The sequence below is a fragment of the Dermacentor silvarum genome, chromosome 3 (assembly GCF_013339745.2).
Source record: "Dermacentor silvarum isolate Dsil-2018 chromosome 3, BIME_Dsil_1.4, whole genome shotgun sequence".
In the NCBI taxonomy this organism is placed as follows: domain Eukaryota; kingdom Metazoa; phylum Arthropoda; class Arachnida; order Ixodida; family Ixodidae; genus Dermacentor; species Dermacentor silvarum.
In genome coordinates, this window is record NC_051156.1 from 82,374,345 (window position 1) to 82,386,892 (window position 12,548).

The 12,548-nt window shown below is 48.5% G+C and overlaps 1 long non-coding RNA gene across 1 annotated transcript; it reads left to right on the forward strand.

Moving 5' to 3' along the window:
• Nucleotides 1–216: 216 nt before the first annotated feature.
• On the forward strand, nt 217–12,095 carry LOC119443888 (uncharacterized). The gene is made up of 4 exons (XR_005190343.2): nt 217–303; nt 6,289–6,409; nt 9,508–9,613; nt 11,970–12,095. It is a non-coding gene; the product is annotated as an uncharacterized LOC119443888 (long non-coding RNA).
• Nucleotides 12,096–12,548: the final 453 nt, after the last annotated feature.

Genomic DNA, 12,548 nt, shown 5'->3' on the forward strand with positions numbered 1-12,548 from the left:
TTCTACAATACGACAGTCCTCTACGGCGCCGCAAGTCTGCGATAAAGTTTGTTATTGTCATGACACATCACAATCTAGAGTCACTCAATTGGCACCTGTTACTTCTTGAAGATTCAGGAGAGACGTGACATGTGTATCACGTCTGTGTATTGATCTTTATATTTCTCTGGGCTATGTGAAAGTACAATTTCTTTAAAGAGCCCCGCGAAACTCGCTGCCCTTTCCTCTAAAGAGCATACGCGTGTTAGCTGCCGCGCCTGCTTCATACCGAAAGCAAAGTTTTATCCACAATCGTGCCATCAGGTAAGTTCACTTTATCTGCTCACTTTATCTCCTCACTCTATCTGCTCACTTTATCACACGTAGCAGTGAAATTGCGGGAAATCTTGTGGATTTAGTGATTTAAAAGGTTGATAAAATTTACTTTCCATCATCGCTGCTTTAATAAGCCTTAGCAATGTGGAGCTTGCTCGAAGGAGCCAAGAACGGTATGCGCCTGCGCATTATGATACAGGATTATCCAGGAGACGCCGAAAAGGCATGGGTGGGTTGATCCTTACAATGCCATGCCACAAGGTGCCGCACCTACGGCGGTAGCTTGGCTACTATGGCGTCGCGCAACTGAGCTTTAAGTGGCAGGTTGGATTCCGGACGGAGCAGTCGCATTTTGATGGGGGCGAAATGCAAAACGGTCGTGCACAAATATTTAATAAAGTGCAGCGCTGAGTGAGTTGGAATTGTGAGTTCAAAGTAGCTATCAGGTCAGAAATTCATACAAGCGCACAAGTAAAAAAAAAAGTCGACTAGAGCGCAGACAGATTTTAATAGATTTGATTTTTAACACATGAATGCATACACGGCTGTCTTAACTGCACACTTTGTCGCTCTTTCTATATCTTGACGTTTTTGTCGTCGTGTGAATTATTGCGCTGATAGCTACTACTACAATTTAGGCGCACGTTAAAGAACACCAGGTGGTGCAGTTAATCTCGAGACTCCAATATACGGTGTGGCTCAGAATATAATTGCAGTTTCGGCGCGTAAAACCGCGGAATTTATTTAATTTTGTACAGAGGCACATGACTGCTGTAGTGTTGGTGGATGGATGTCTACAAGAATGATGGGAGCCCAGAATTACATTGTGATTGTACGCTTAATGACTCCAAGAGCAGAAGTGAAGATAGAAAGAAGCTTCCGAGTCGTTATTACACCAGCTGAATCCCAGTCAATGATATGGCAAGTTGACTTGGAATGCTCCGGCAGGGCGATCAAGTTTACGTGGCCTTTTGCGCCTTTCTGGTGCTGCTGAATCTGGCTTTTAATGTTTCCAGCCTCGGCGACGTAAAACACGTCGCGATCTATGTACAGTATCTTGTCGTTTACACCATGACACACTGAACTTCCGAAAGGTATCAGCATTCTGCTACCACACGGTGGATGACAATATTTTTCTTTTATAAAACTTCCCACAGCTTGCGGATTTCCGCATAACTCATTTGCTCTATCCGCTGCCCCTGATTTTAGAGTGCATTAATTCGGCCTAATATTGGATATACTAGCCTCGCTGTTCGCACAGATGGTCGAGCTGGCGATGGTGATGGTCGAGCTGGATGGTGATGGTCGAGCTTGTTTCATTAAGTTTCCTCCACCTTGCGCATTACTGAAAAAAAATGGTCTCCAATCCACGCTGTGAAGCTTTTTGGACAGCGCAGGTGTAAACGACAACTACAACTATTACCCATTGCGACGTAGCTTGAAATTATTATGGTGACATTCACATGCGCCTATAGGACATTTCAACGGCCTGCGCAGCTACGTCGCGCACCTACTAAGAGTGGACCAGACAGGCGAGAAATGCACTTGCCCACCCTTTCGCCACGCCTCGTATGTACGTTGCTCTTCAGGAGTCCTCACTATACGTGGCCTTCCCATAACAATGTAATAACACAAATCAATTGCAAGACGCGTTCTTGTTTTACACACAACAGCGTAGTTACGTCACTCCCTGCTTCGGATGCTACTGCTGGCGCTTCCAGGCAACTGCCTGAAAGCGGCAATGCTCGTTTAGAGTATTCCACCAATACTCTAAACGACTCTTGCTTATCACGACTGCTGACCGGTTGATACTTCCGTCCACTTGAAACCCAAGCGCTTTTTCAAAGGTGTACGTGTCCTACTAGAAACGCGGAGGCGAGCGCCATCTGGTGGTGCTGCAAGGAATGTAGCGGCGCACGCGGCGCGCGCCTCGCGCTGATTGGCTGAGTTTCTTTTTGCCCACGGACAGTACAGACCCATTTGGAGGTCTTTGCTGTAAAACAATTTACCATATTCAGTGTCCCTGAGCTTCAAGTCGTCAATTAATTCCGCTTCGCCCTATAAGATCTCGTAGGCTCCACAATAAAGAAGAAAAATAAAGAATAAAATGTTCTGCTAGCCTACTGTTGAGCTCAGCGGCAGCCCTAAAAATTCGCTCGTCGCAGATTCGCTCCATGGACCAGGACGAGTTTTTGAGCAGCAGCGAAGGTTTCTTCCCGAGGGACGCTTGTTGGTTTAAGTTTGTAGCTCGCTGCCATGCTGTCCCGCGAATGACAATAATTTCACTTCGTGAAACTTTAACGACGTTGCGGCTTTCCGCAGAACTGGTTTCCTCGCTGTATCAGAATTGAAATTGAGCTGCGTGGTTGAACGACACGAAACAGTACAGTGGGTTTTGAAGGACGCCGTAGTTTTTCAGCGGCGGGTTTCATTAATCTGGGCTTCTTTAGTGGGCACGAAATTTAAGTACAGGAGCGTTTGTGCAGTCTGCCCCGTCTAAATGTGGCCACTTCGATCAGGAATCGAAGCCTCGACGTTGTGCTCAGCAGCCGAGCGCTGTAGCCACTGAGCTACCACCGAGGTTATCATAATATAACCGCAATGATCTCGTCACATGGTTATTTCCGTCCATGTTCTTTTATCTTAAACAATAAAGAAAGCTTGTGCACTAATTACAGTCCATGCCAAGAAATGTTTTGTATCATATGTTTCACGCCAAGGGTAGGAACCTGTGGCTCGACGCGCCGCAAGAGGGGCTCACCCTCGTTACGAATCCCTCCTTGCCAACGCGCAGAGGTAACAGCGTTAGCGTAGACACCACACCGGACCTAACTTTTACGAAAAACATTGGCGATTCGCAGTGGACGAACACGCAACAGGACCTCGGTAGTGATCACTTTATAATAGAGATTAGAGTCACGGCGGGACCGCGCAAGATCAGAGGTAAACAGCACAAATTGGCCGAGTGGGACAAATTCAGAAACATTAGGCAGACGGAAGATTCGCAGGAAGCAATTCAGGACATCGGGGATTGGACGGACGCGGTGAAGCGTGACATTGCCGCGGCGACACGAATGGTCCCACCAGAGGCGCAACTCGAACTCATAGACAGCAGACTCTTACACATGTGGGAGGCCAAAGAAAGTTTGCAGGAAAGATGGAAAAGGCAAAGACACAACAGATTGCTTAGGAAAAAGATAGGGAAACTAAACAGGGACATTGAGAGTCACACACAGCAGCTGTGCAAGCAACAGTGGGAAAACACCTGCAGTAACATGGAGAATCAGCTAGGGCTCGCGAAGACGTGGAACTTGCTTAGGTACATGCTTGACCCAGAAGAGACGAAAACCGCGTATAGACAGAACATCAACAGAATCATACATGCGTACGAAGGCTCCGAACAGGAGATCTTACGGGAGATAAGGGACGGTACATTAATTCGGTCCCACCGGCAACGCATCCAGAATACGAAGGCGCAATCAATGAAGACCTAGACAGACCGATCGGCGAGTCCGAGATCAGGGCAGTGTTACATAAGCTCAACACTAAATCGGCGCCCGGGCCCGACGGAATCACAAACAAAACGCTCAGGAATTTAGACGATAAATCCATAAAGAAACTGACGGAATATGTCAACGCGTGCTGGGAAACCGGACGCGTACCGCAGCAATGGAAGACAGCGCACGTCGTGCTGATACCGAAGCCGGGCAAGCGACTGCAGCTAGAGAACCTCAGACCGATCTCCCTGACTTCGTGCGTGGGGAAGGTAATGGAGCACGCGGTCCTCACAAGGCTGACCAACTACCTCGAGGACCGCGACCTGCTCCCCCACACTATGTTGGGGTTCAGGAGAAACCTCTCTACGCAGGACGCGATACTACAAATCAAACACCACGTCATAAACAGCCCGACCAGGTCCACTAAGGCCATACTCGGCCTGGACCTGAAGAAGGCCTTTGACAACGTAACGCACGCAGCCGTACTGGCCAAACTGCAGGAACTCGGCCTTGGCGAACGAACGTACAATTACGTTCGAGACTTTCTGACGAATAGAAAGGCCAAGCGAACTCTCGGGGAGCTTACTACCGAACAAATAGAGTTGGGTAGCGCCGGCACCCCGCAGGGATCGGTGATATCGCCCATGCTTTTCAACCTAGCTCTCGTGGGGTTGCCGCCCAAGCTAAACGAAATCGAAGGGCTCAATCACCGCCTCTACGCCGACGACATTACGTTGTGGGTTACCGAGGGGTGCGACGGCCAGATAGAACACACGTTGCAACGTGCTATCGAGACGGTCGAACAATACTTGGAGAACACCGGACTGACCTGCTCCGCAGAAAAGTACGAACTGTTAGTTTACAGACCTATGCGAAGAGGCCGCAAGCCGAACGGCGAGACGAACGACGAGGATCCCGGTAGGGACATACGACTAACGACGTCCGACGGGCGCCCCGTACCCAGGGTAGATAGCATGCGGGTTCTGGGCTTACACATCGCGGTCAACGGACATAATGGCGAGACCATCAGGAGACTGGAAGGCGCGGTTGCACAGACCGTCAGGTTACTCAGACGCATATCCAACACACAGCGGGATGAAAGAAGGTAGCATGATCAGATTACTTCAGGCCTTCGTAATTAGCCGAATAACGTACGTGGCACCATACCTCAATTGGCACGTTGCGGAGAAGACAAAGATGGAACGCTTAATCAGAAAGGCTTACGAGCAGGCGATAGAGCTACCGATCAACACAAGCACGATAAGGTTACTGGATCTAGGTCTACATAATACGTTGGGGGAATTGATAGAGGCACAGAACATAGCGCAATACGAACGTCTTTCCAAGAGCAGGACGGGCAGATACATACTAGAAAAGTTAGACATCGGGTATCACGCTCAACACGGCATCAAAGTCGACGTACCCAGCAGCCTCAGGGACAAGTTGGTCGTCCCTCCGCTACCAAAGAACATGCACCTGGAATACCACAGGGGTAGAAGGGAAAAGAGAGCGCAGGACGTACACAGGAAGTACGGCAAAATGTGAAGACGCGGTGTTCGTGGACGCGGCCAGGTACGCGCGCAGGCGCGCCTTCACGGCCGCGGTGGTAGATCACGAGAACACTTGCAAAACTAGTGTCACTGTACGCACGGTGCACGCGGAAACAGCGGAGGAGGTAGCCATCGCGCTAGCGGTTGCCACCACCGAGGCCGAAGTTGTCATCAGCGACTCCCAGACGGCAATTCGCAACTACGCCAACGGCCGCATCTCCCCCGAGGCGTTACGAATACTACTCGCGGGCAAAACCGGGAATAAAGAAGTTTTTATCGTATGGGCACCCGCCCACACCACCTCACTCGCCGGCAACGAGGCGGCGCACGGGGCGGCTCGAGGGCTTACGGACCGAGCCGCCAACCACACTACCGCTGACTCGGCCACGACGTCTGGGGTGGGAGTGGGAGGATCGCCAGACGAGTTACAGAGAAATAACGCAACACTACAGACTGGCGAGGTGCAAATTTCCGCCACCACACCAGAAACTGAACAAGAGACAGGCGGTCGCATGGCGACAGCTGCAGACAAGAACGTTTGTAAACCCGGTGATCTTGAATCTCTGTTACCCAGAGCTTAATTCGTCCAACCAATGCAAGTTTTGTGAGGCCAGGGCAACCCTGGAACACATGTTATGGGAGTGCAAACAAGGGGGGGTTCCAGACGGGGACGCAGCCTCGAGCCGAACGCGCTGGGAGACTACGCGGCTCAGCTCCGCCCTCGAAGACCAACTCTGGGCCGTCCAGCGGGCCGAGGAATCCGCCAGAGCTCAAGGGCTCGTGGCCGACACCTAGGCAGGGGTATTCGCCCAAATCCCCGAATAACTCGCCGCATTATAAATAAAGTTATCATTCATTCATTCATTCATTCATTCATTCATTCATTCATTCATTCATTCATTCATTCATTCATTCATATGTTTCAGGGCTGAAGCGGCAGAAACTATATGGCATCGGCATCGTTTCACACATGCTGCTTGATCTGGTCTGTGTTGTGCTGTTCGCAAGTATACGCACTTGAAGCCGGCAAAGTGGCCTTTGTAAGGCGTAAGTAAAATGTTTATGATGTTTCACAGCACGTGTATTTCTCTTCAATTTTGAATCGTTTTAAAGGTCGCCTTGTGACGGTTAGCGCTGTCCCGGCATGGCACGTGTATTTACGGAAGTGGCAGAAGTTGCCGGCAAAAAAAATTCTATTGTCAATATAGCTAACTCAAATATTTTCTAAATGACGTTTATGTTATTCACTCGCTGATACTCACTAGATTGAATTGCGGAATTGAAGTTAAAGAGTGGGAAAGTCGTGTTGTCTCTGCAGAACCTTCATGTTGTTATTTTCTACATATCCGTCCCTGCTGTCTGCTACGAAATATGTTGGCGCTTCAGTCTCCAGTTTCTCAAGAGCGTCCCACGGATTGTTCAGGACAATCCTTACTGGAACGTTAATGCGTGCTATTTATCAACTTTTATGGCGGATATCTCAAAAGTGATAGTATAGGCCATACATTTCCGTTAAGCAAATATGATTTTACTATTGCTTAGCTTCAATTCTGCAATGACAGCATGTGCCATGAGATGAGGAATTTAATAAAAGGTAATAGCGAGTCAATTTTTTTTAGTTACTTGTCTAGGCAATTATATTTTTCATGGCAATAATTTTCCCACCATAGGATCCTCCACGAAATATCAAATATAGCTATACTCAAGCTAATAAATTCTGTATACTCCTAAACATTTAGATGGCGTAAATAATGCCAAAGTGTGGTGCCGGCTCGACGGACAAACGGAGATGCCTTCAACAACCTGTCCAGAGCTGGAGGTGGTGCGTGTTGTAACAATGTGGCGTATGAAATGCGTCTTGGCATGCAGAACTTGGGGCAGATGACTACTAATGGCGAATTCCATTGGGAGAACAGGAGCACTCAAAAGCACGCTGAAAGTGCTCGTTCCAGAGGCGACGTGTTTCAGTGGTCGAACAGGAGTGGGAGCGCCGTCATCCAGTGGTAGAACAAGAGCAGTTTCGCTGCGCCGAGAGCAGCCGGGAGCAGTCCGGACTGCTCTCGCCTGAAAAGCGGAGTACGGAGGAAGTCACGTCACTTAAACCGTCATATCCTCCTCGTTTCTTTTTATTTTGCTTCAGCCGGCGCGCGCGGCGGCAATGGCGGCAGCCAAGTGTAGTTGGTGTTTTGGTACCGCTGTTTTTGACGTCGGTGATACGAGCGAGCTTCGCAGCGATTTAGCGACAGATCCTGGCATTTATAGTCCGCCTTGCTTCTCGTTGGATGCGCGGGGGACAGCGGCAGCAAAGCGTCGTCGCCTTGCTGAAGTGCTTGAGACGCTCGACGGTGACAGCAGCGAAAGCTGCTGGAGCTCAACTTCAGATTCAAGTTGCAGTTTCAGATGATCTTCGCAGGCGGACGCTTTGTGGGATGCGTCGGCGCTGCACAAAAGTATGTAGTACGTGGCCGCAAACGGTGACATGATTACGCCCGACAGATTACAAGACGATCACGCGTGTTTTGCCGCTCTCCTGCAGAGAATGGGACGTCGATTGCTTTAGTCACATGGTGCATTTCTCCTCACACGTCCCCCTCCCACCTGCTCTCCGAATGCACGCCGTATTCCAGTGGCGGGTCGAGTGTGCCTGCTCTCACTGCGCTGTCGCCCGCCTCCGCACTGCGCGGCGCCCTGCTCCTGTTCTCCCAATGGAATTCGCCATAAGTGTTTCTTATGATCTTAACAAGGCCAAGTGGTAAGCATCCTGCCTCCGCTACGGTTCCCGGGCATGACAACCCTTTTCAAGGGCCAAGGCACATGTTCCGACAATTATTACGAGCTGCTTCATGTTTTCTATTACTGGCGATAGAGATTGGATGAATGGGCAGGCTGCAGCGCACTGTACCATCTACATAAGCTTTATGAAGGAGCACCATTGACCCGTAGTTGCTGCCTCATTGCAATCCAGCCGTGTTTCTGAATATTTGACATTCCGCGGAGATCGTCTAGAACAACTTGTTTACCAGTGATGACGAAGTCGAACTTCTGTCAACCGCTACTGCCTATAAAATTTGAGTTTTCACACGTGGAAGTTCGCAGCCATTGAGTACCAGTGGGTACCGGTTAATGTGCCTCCGTGTAAAGGCCTTTGTCACACTTTTCTCTGTGGAGCAGTCACTGTTGGGTGTTTGAATGCGAACGTCACGCACTTCAAATGCATGTGTCGTGCGCATACAATGTCACATGGACGCCATGTGGCAGGATTGCCGTCAGGTGGATGTGAATGATGGTAAACAATAATGTTTTCAATACTACGGCAGTCCTTTCTCAACAACCTAATATAAAGTAGAGCCTCTCGGACTGCTCAGAAATATCTGGAAATAATTAGGAATCGATCTGTCGAGTCACACTCCAAGAACTAGACTACCCAGAGCTTAAATAATTGTGTTGTGAAGGACCGACTCCAATGGAGCCTCTATATCCAGAAAATGGCGATTGGAGTCTAAGATTGAGATTTAGTTCCTCTTAGACAGATGATGTACGATGAATGGTATTTTCGATAGCGGAATTGTTCGCATGAAATCCCTTCGTTCCTTGAAGATATGCAGACCTGGTTACAAGGAACCATGACATTCTCTTATGAATCATTTGATCCGTCAATTTTCCCACGCACATGAGCAACGCTATGAATCTCAATGACGCACAGTTAATCGGTAGCTTTCCAGGCTTGAGAATTGGAATAATTTTTGCCATCGCTCATCCACGAAGAGTTGCTGATCTTTACGAAACGCAGTCGGGCATATCGTGATAGCCTGATAGCCGATTCTGTCATAACTTCGTCTTCAGCGCTTGCTTACATCAGTAATAGCTGCTGCCACCTCCTCTAAAGAGAAATGCAGATCCAAGGGGGTATCCAACAGCCTGCTTTGGTGGCAAAAAGAGCAGATTGGCATTTTGAGACACAAGTCCTCATTTAGAGAGAAATTGACAATATTTGTCGGCAACTCTGAGAAAAATTTACAATGAATTAGCGTTAAAACGTCGGCTTTCCTTTCATGTTCTCAAATATACTTTTTTGCCTTTTCAAAACATGGGACTAGGCTATAAAAAGATCGGTAATTGACTTTCCTCGTGCTTCTGTTTTCCAGATGCCTGTCAGTACGGATATAATTTAATTCAAGCGCAGTATACATTACAAGATGAGTGCAAACGAGCGACATGCTATATATCTGATAGGAAGCTTACCATTGAAGAGTAAGTGTTTATTTTATAGCAACTCATGACCTCCCGCTTTGTGTCAGTTTCTGCTTCACTAGTTTTCTAATGTTGCCGACGGCCTCATTGGTATAGGATATGTCTTCATTAGTTTAGAACTGTTGATGCCACTCTAGCAATGATCTCTTCTTTCTGAAATAACACCCTTTAGCAGATTTAGCTGGCAGGGAGATGTACTATGTGTGCAGTGGAAGATGACGGTGGCGTCTTTATTAACGGCGTGATGCGTGTATAAGAAGAGCGCATGGTGGAGACTGAGCAATCAATGAAAAAAATGTGGTTGATCCCTCTTATATAGGAATCGGTATAGAACACGAAAGTGAAACGTGTCTTCACAGAAGTAGTGTAATGTTTATTGCACATTGATATATAATGTCTATTGGTGTTTTGTGGCTAAAGCGCCCTTAGGCGTTGATGCACCCACGCTGACGCCTGGTGGCACGTCTCCTCCATCACGACTACCAACGTCGATGACCATGAGCAACCGTCGTGCATATGGAAGCTGCACTACGCTGCACACGCTAGCACAACGCGAAAGACGAAGCACGTAACTGACACACTAATACAACGCGCAAGACAAAGCACGTAACTGAATCGTCACCGAGTCAAATCAGCGCGTACAGCGCGTCGTAATTGCAGCCTCCGCGATCAACTTCAGAAACATTTTCAGAGCTAATTGCGGAGGCCACGCTCCGCTGTGCTGAGTACGGTGAACGCCACCTAGGTGGCGTTGGTAGTGCTTCTTGATGCCAGCGTCCCTTCGAATGCTGGCATCGAGGCGTCGTAGTGCTGAGACCACCGAAGCGTTCACTGTCGGTGCGCGTTAGTGTCATAATGCAGTACTTCTCTTTTCTGCTCGTAGGCGGCGGCACCGCCCCGAGCAAGAGCGCGGGTACACGGAGGAGTGTTAGATATATAAGGCGCGTCTGTGTAGCTCTCTGCAAATGCGTTTGTGGCGCAATGGGTTAAACGCTCGGCGATCTATCGTCGCGGACCGAGAGGTCGTGGGTTCGATTTCCAAATTTTGCATGTTTGTGGAACATTTTCTTCTGGTTTCTTTCTTTGTATTATGTTCTATGACGTATTTCCGTGACGGAAATACGTCAGTGAAGTCTTGGTGGACCCCGGCATAAAACACTTTCGTGTTAAAATAACAGAGAATCCAGGGTGATGACAAGGTATCGACGCATCTCTAACCGTTATCAACAGTGCTGTTCTTGTTATTCGGCTACAAAATCTAGTGTATGCGTGCAGCAAAAACTCATCCCTCAAGTTGAAGACTGAGTATCTCGGGCGTCCTGGACTCGGGATATCAAACTGAATTGGCCGCCGTGTAATGAACACGTCATCCCGGAGGGCTGCCACGCTTTCGGAATACCACGACGTCTAAATCACTCGGGAAGCGGAGAATGTTCTTGTTACCGACTTTTTCTTTACTTCTGCGTTGCCGACTTGAATTTTCTGTTGGCGTCCTCTTCTTAATTTCTGTGTAGCTCAAAGTTCTCGATCACTGCGCTTTCTATTCGGCTACCTACCCAGTAGCACCCACCCAGCCTCTGAGAATCGCCAAATATGTCCACATGCCCAGCGCCCGATGGCCAGTTGTGCATGCCTAATGGACCAAGTTGTCTATTTACCTAGTGGTGCATGCACAAAATCTCGGCCAAGTTGTTTATTCGGGCAGATAGCCAGTGGAAAAGATCCAGTGGCCGAAGTTGTATAACCTGCAAGACAACAGCAGTTAACGCCTGCAGAGTGGGTGGAAGAGGGAAAGGAATCTTCGCTTTACAAAGGAAGCCACTGAGAGAAGGCTTCCCAATTCCTGAGGAGCAAACCAAGAAGCCGCGTTCACGTGCACGGCTACGAGGTCCTGTGACCTGTGGCGCTCTCCCACTAAGAAAACTTGCGGCATAAATGAGTGCATGACTGAAAAATCCAGCACCGGGCCTGTCGACAATACGGCACGGGTCCTTTGCGCTAGGTTACAGAAACACGCATCCGCACACACGGAGGTGTTCTTGTTGAGTAAAACGTGGTACGGTCCTCACGCAGCAACATGCTATACTGGCGCACGAGCCTTAGCAGACGTAAATTAAGGTGGAGCAGGCGATTTAGTGACGAGGGAAGAGAAACGCGCGCACATTTCAGGTATTACCAATTGACTAGCCACGTGACAAACGAACACGAGCATACACGTGCACGCTTCACAGAACAAACGCTTGTCTGGTGTATTAGTGTAACTGCGATTGCTTTGTTCACCTGTCACTCTGTAGCAGTTCAACTTGGGCTTGCACTGGGAAATTAACACATTTGCTTTATGTTCTCCCTTGCACAGGTGCGCGGCTACTGCCTCGGATAATAGCTCGTGCAGTGTGAAAAGTAACTTCAAGAAACTGCCATTTCCTTTCTGTTGCGAATCGCGCAAATGTGGAGAAAAAAGGAGTGAGCAGCCCGATTTTCTCGTTCATGTGCAGGACTACTGATTAGTCCTGTCACATAAGGAAATTAATGACTGGGTTTTCCAAAACTTATTTTGATGCTCTGCAACTAATGCCTCTTTAAACTTAGGGAGAAGATAAAAGGTCACAATTTACGTCTTGTGAAAGTTTCATCAAACACATGGTACACGCAATTGCTATTCAGGCTTCGGCGTTACTTCCACAGCAGAGTTGAAGTCACTGTAATTGTGGCTGGCGTAAGAATCTAAGCTTGGTGCGATTGTAATAAGCGTTACTAGATGACTTGGTCTATTTGAAAAATGCGTATATGAATACCGAGGAAAGCTATAGCTTCTTTGCCTATTCTACCCACTACGCAAATGCGTTGTTTGTGGCGCTGGGCAGCAGTTAGGCGCAGTACGGACTCCGAACTAGACACTTCCCGCAAAAATGGATTCTATCTATCGACTGTTACA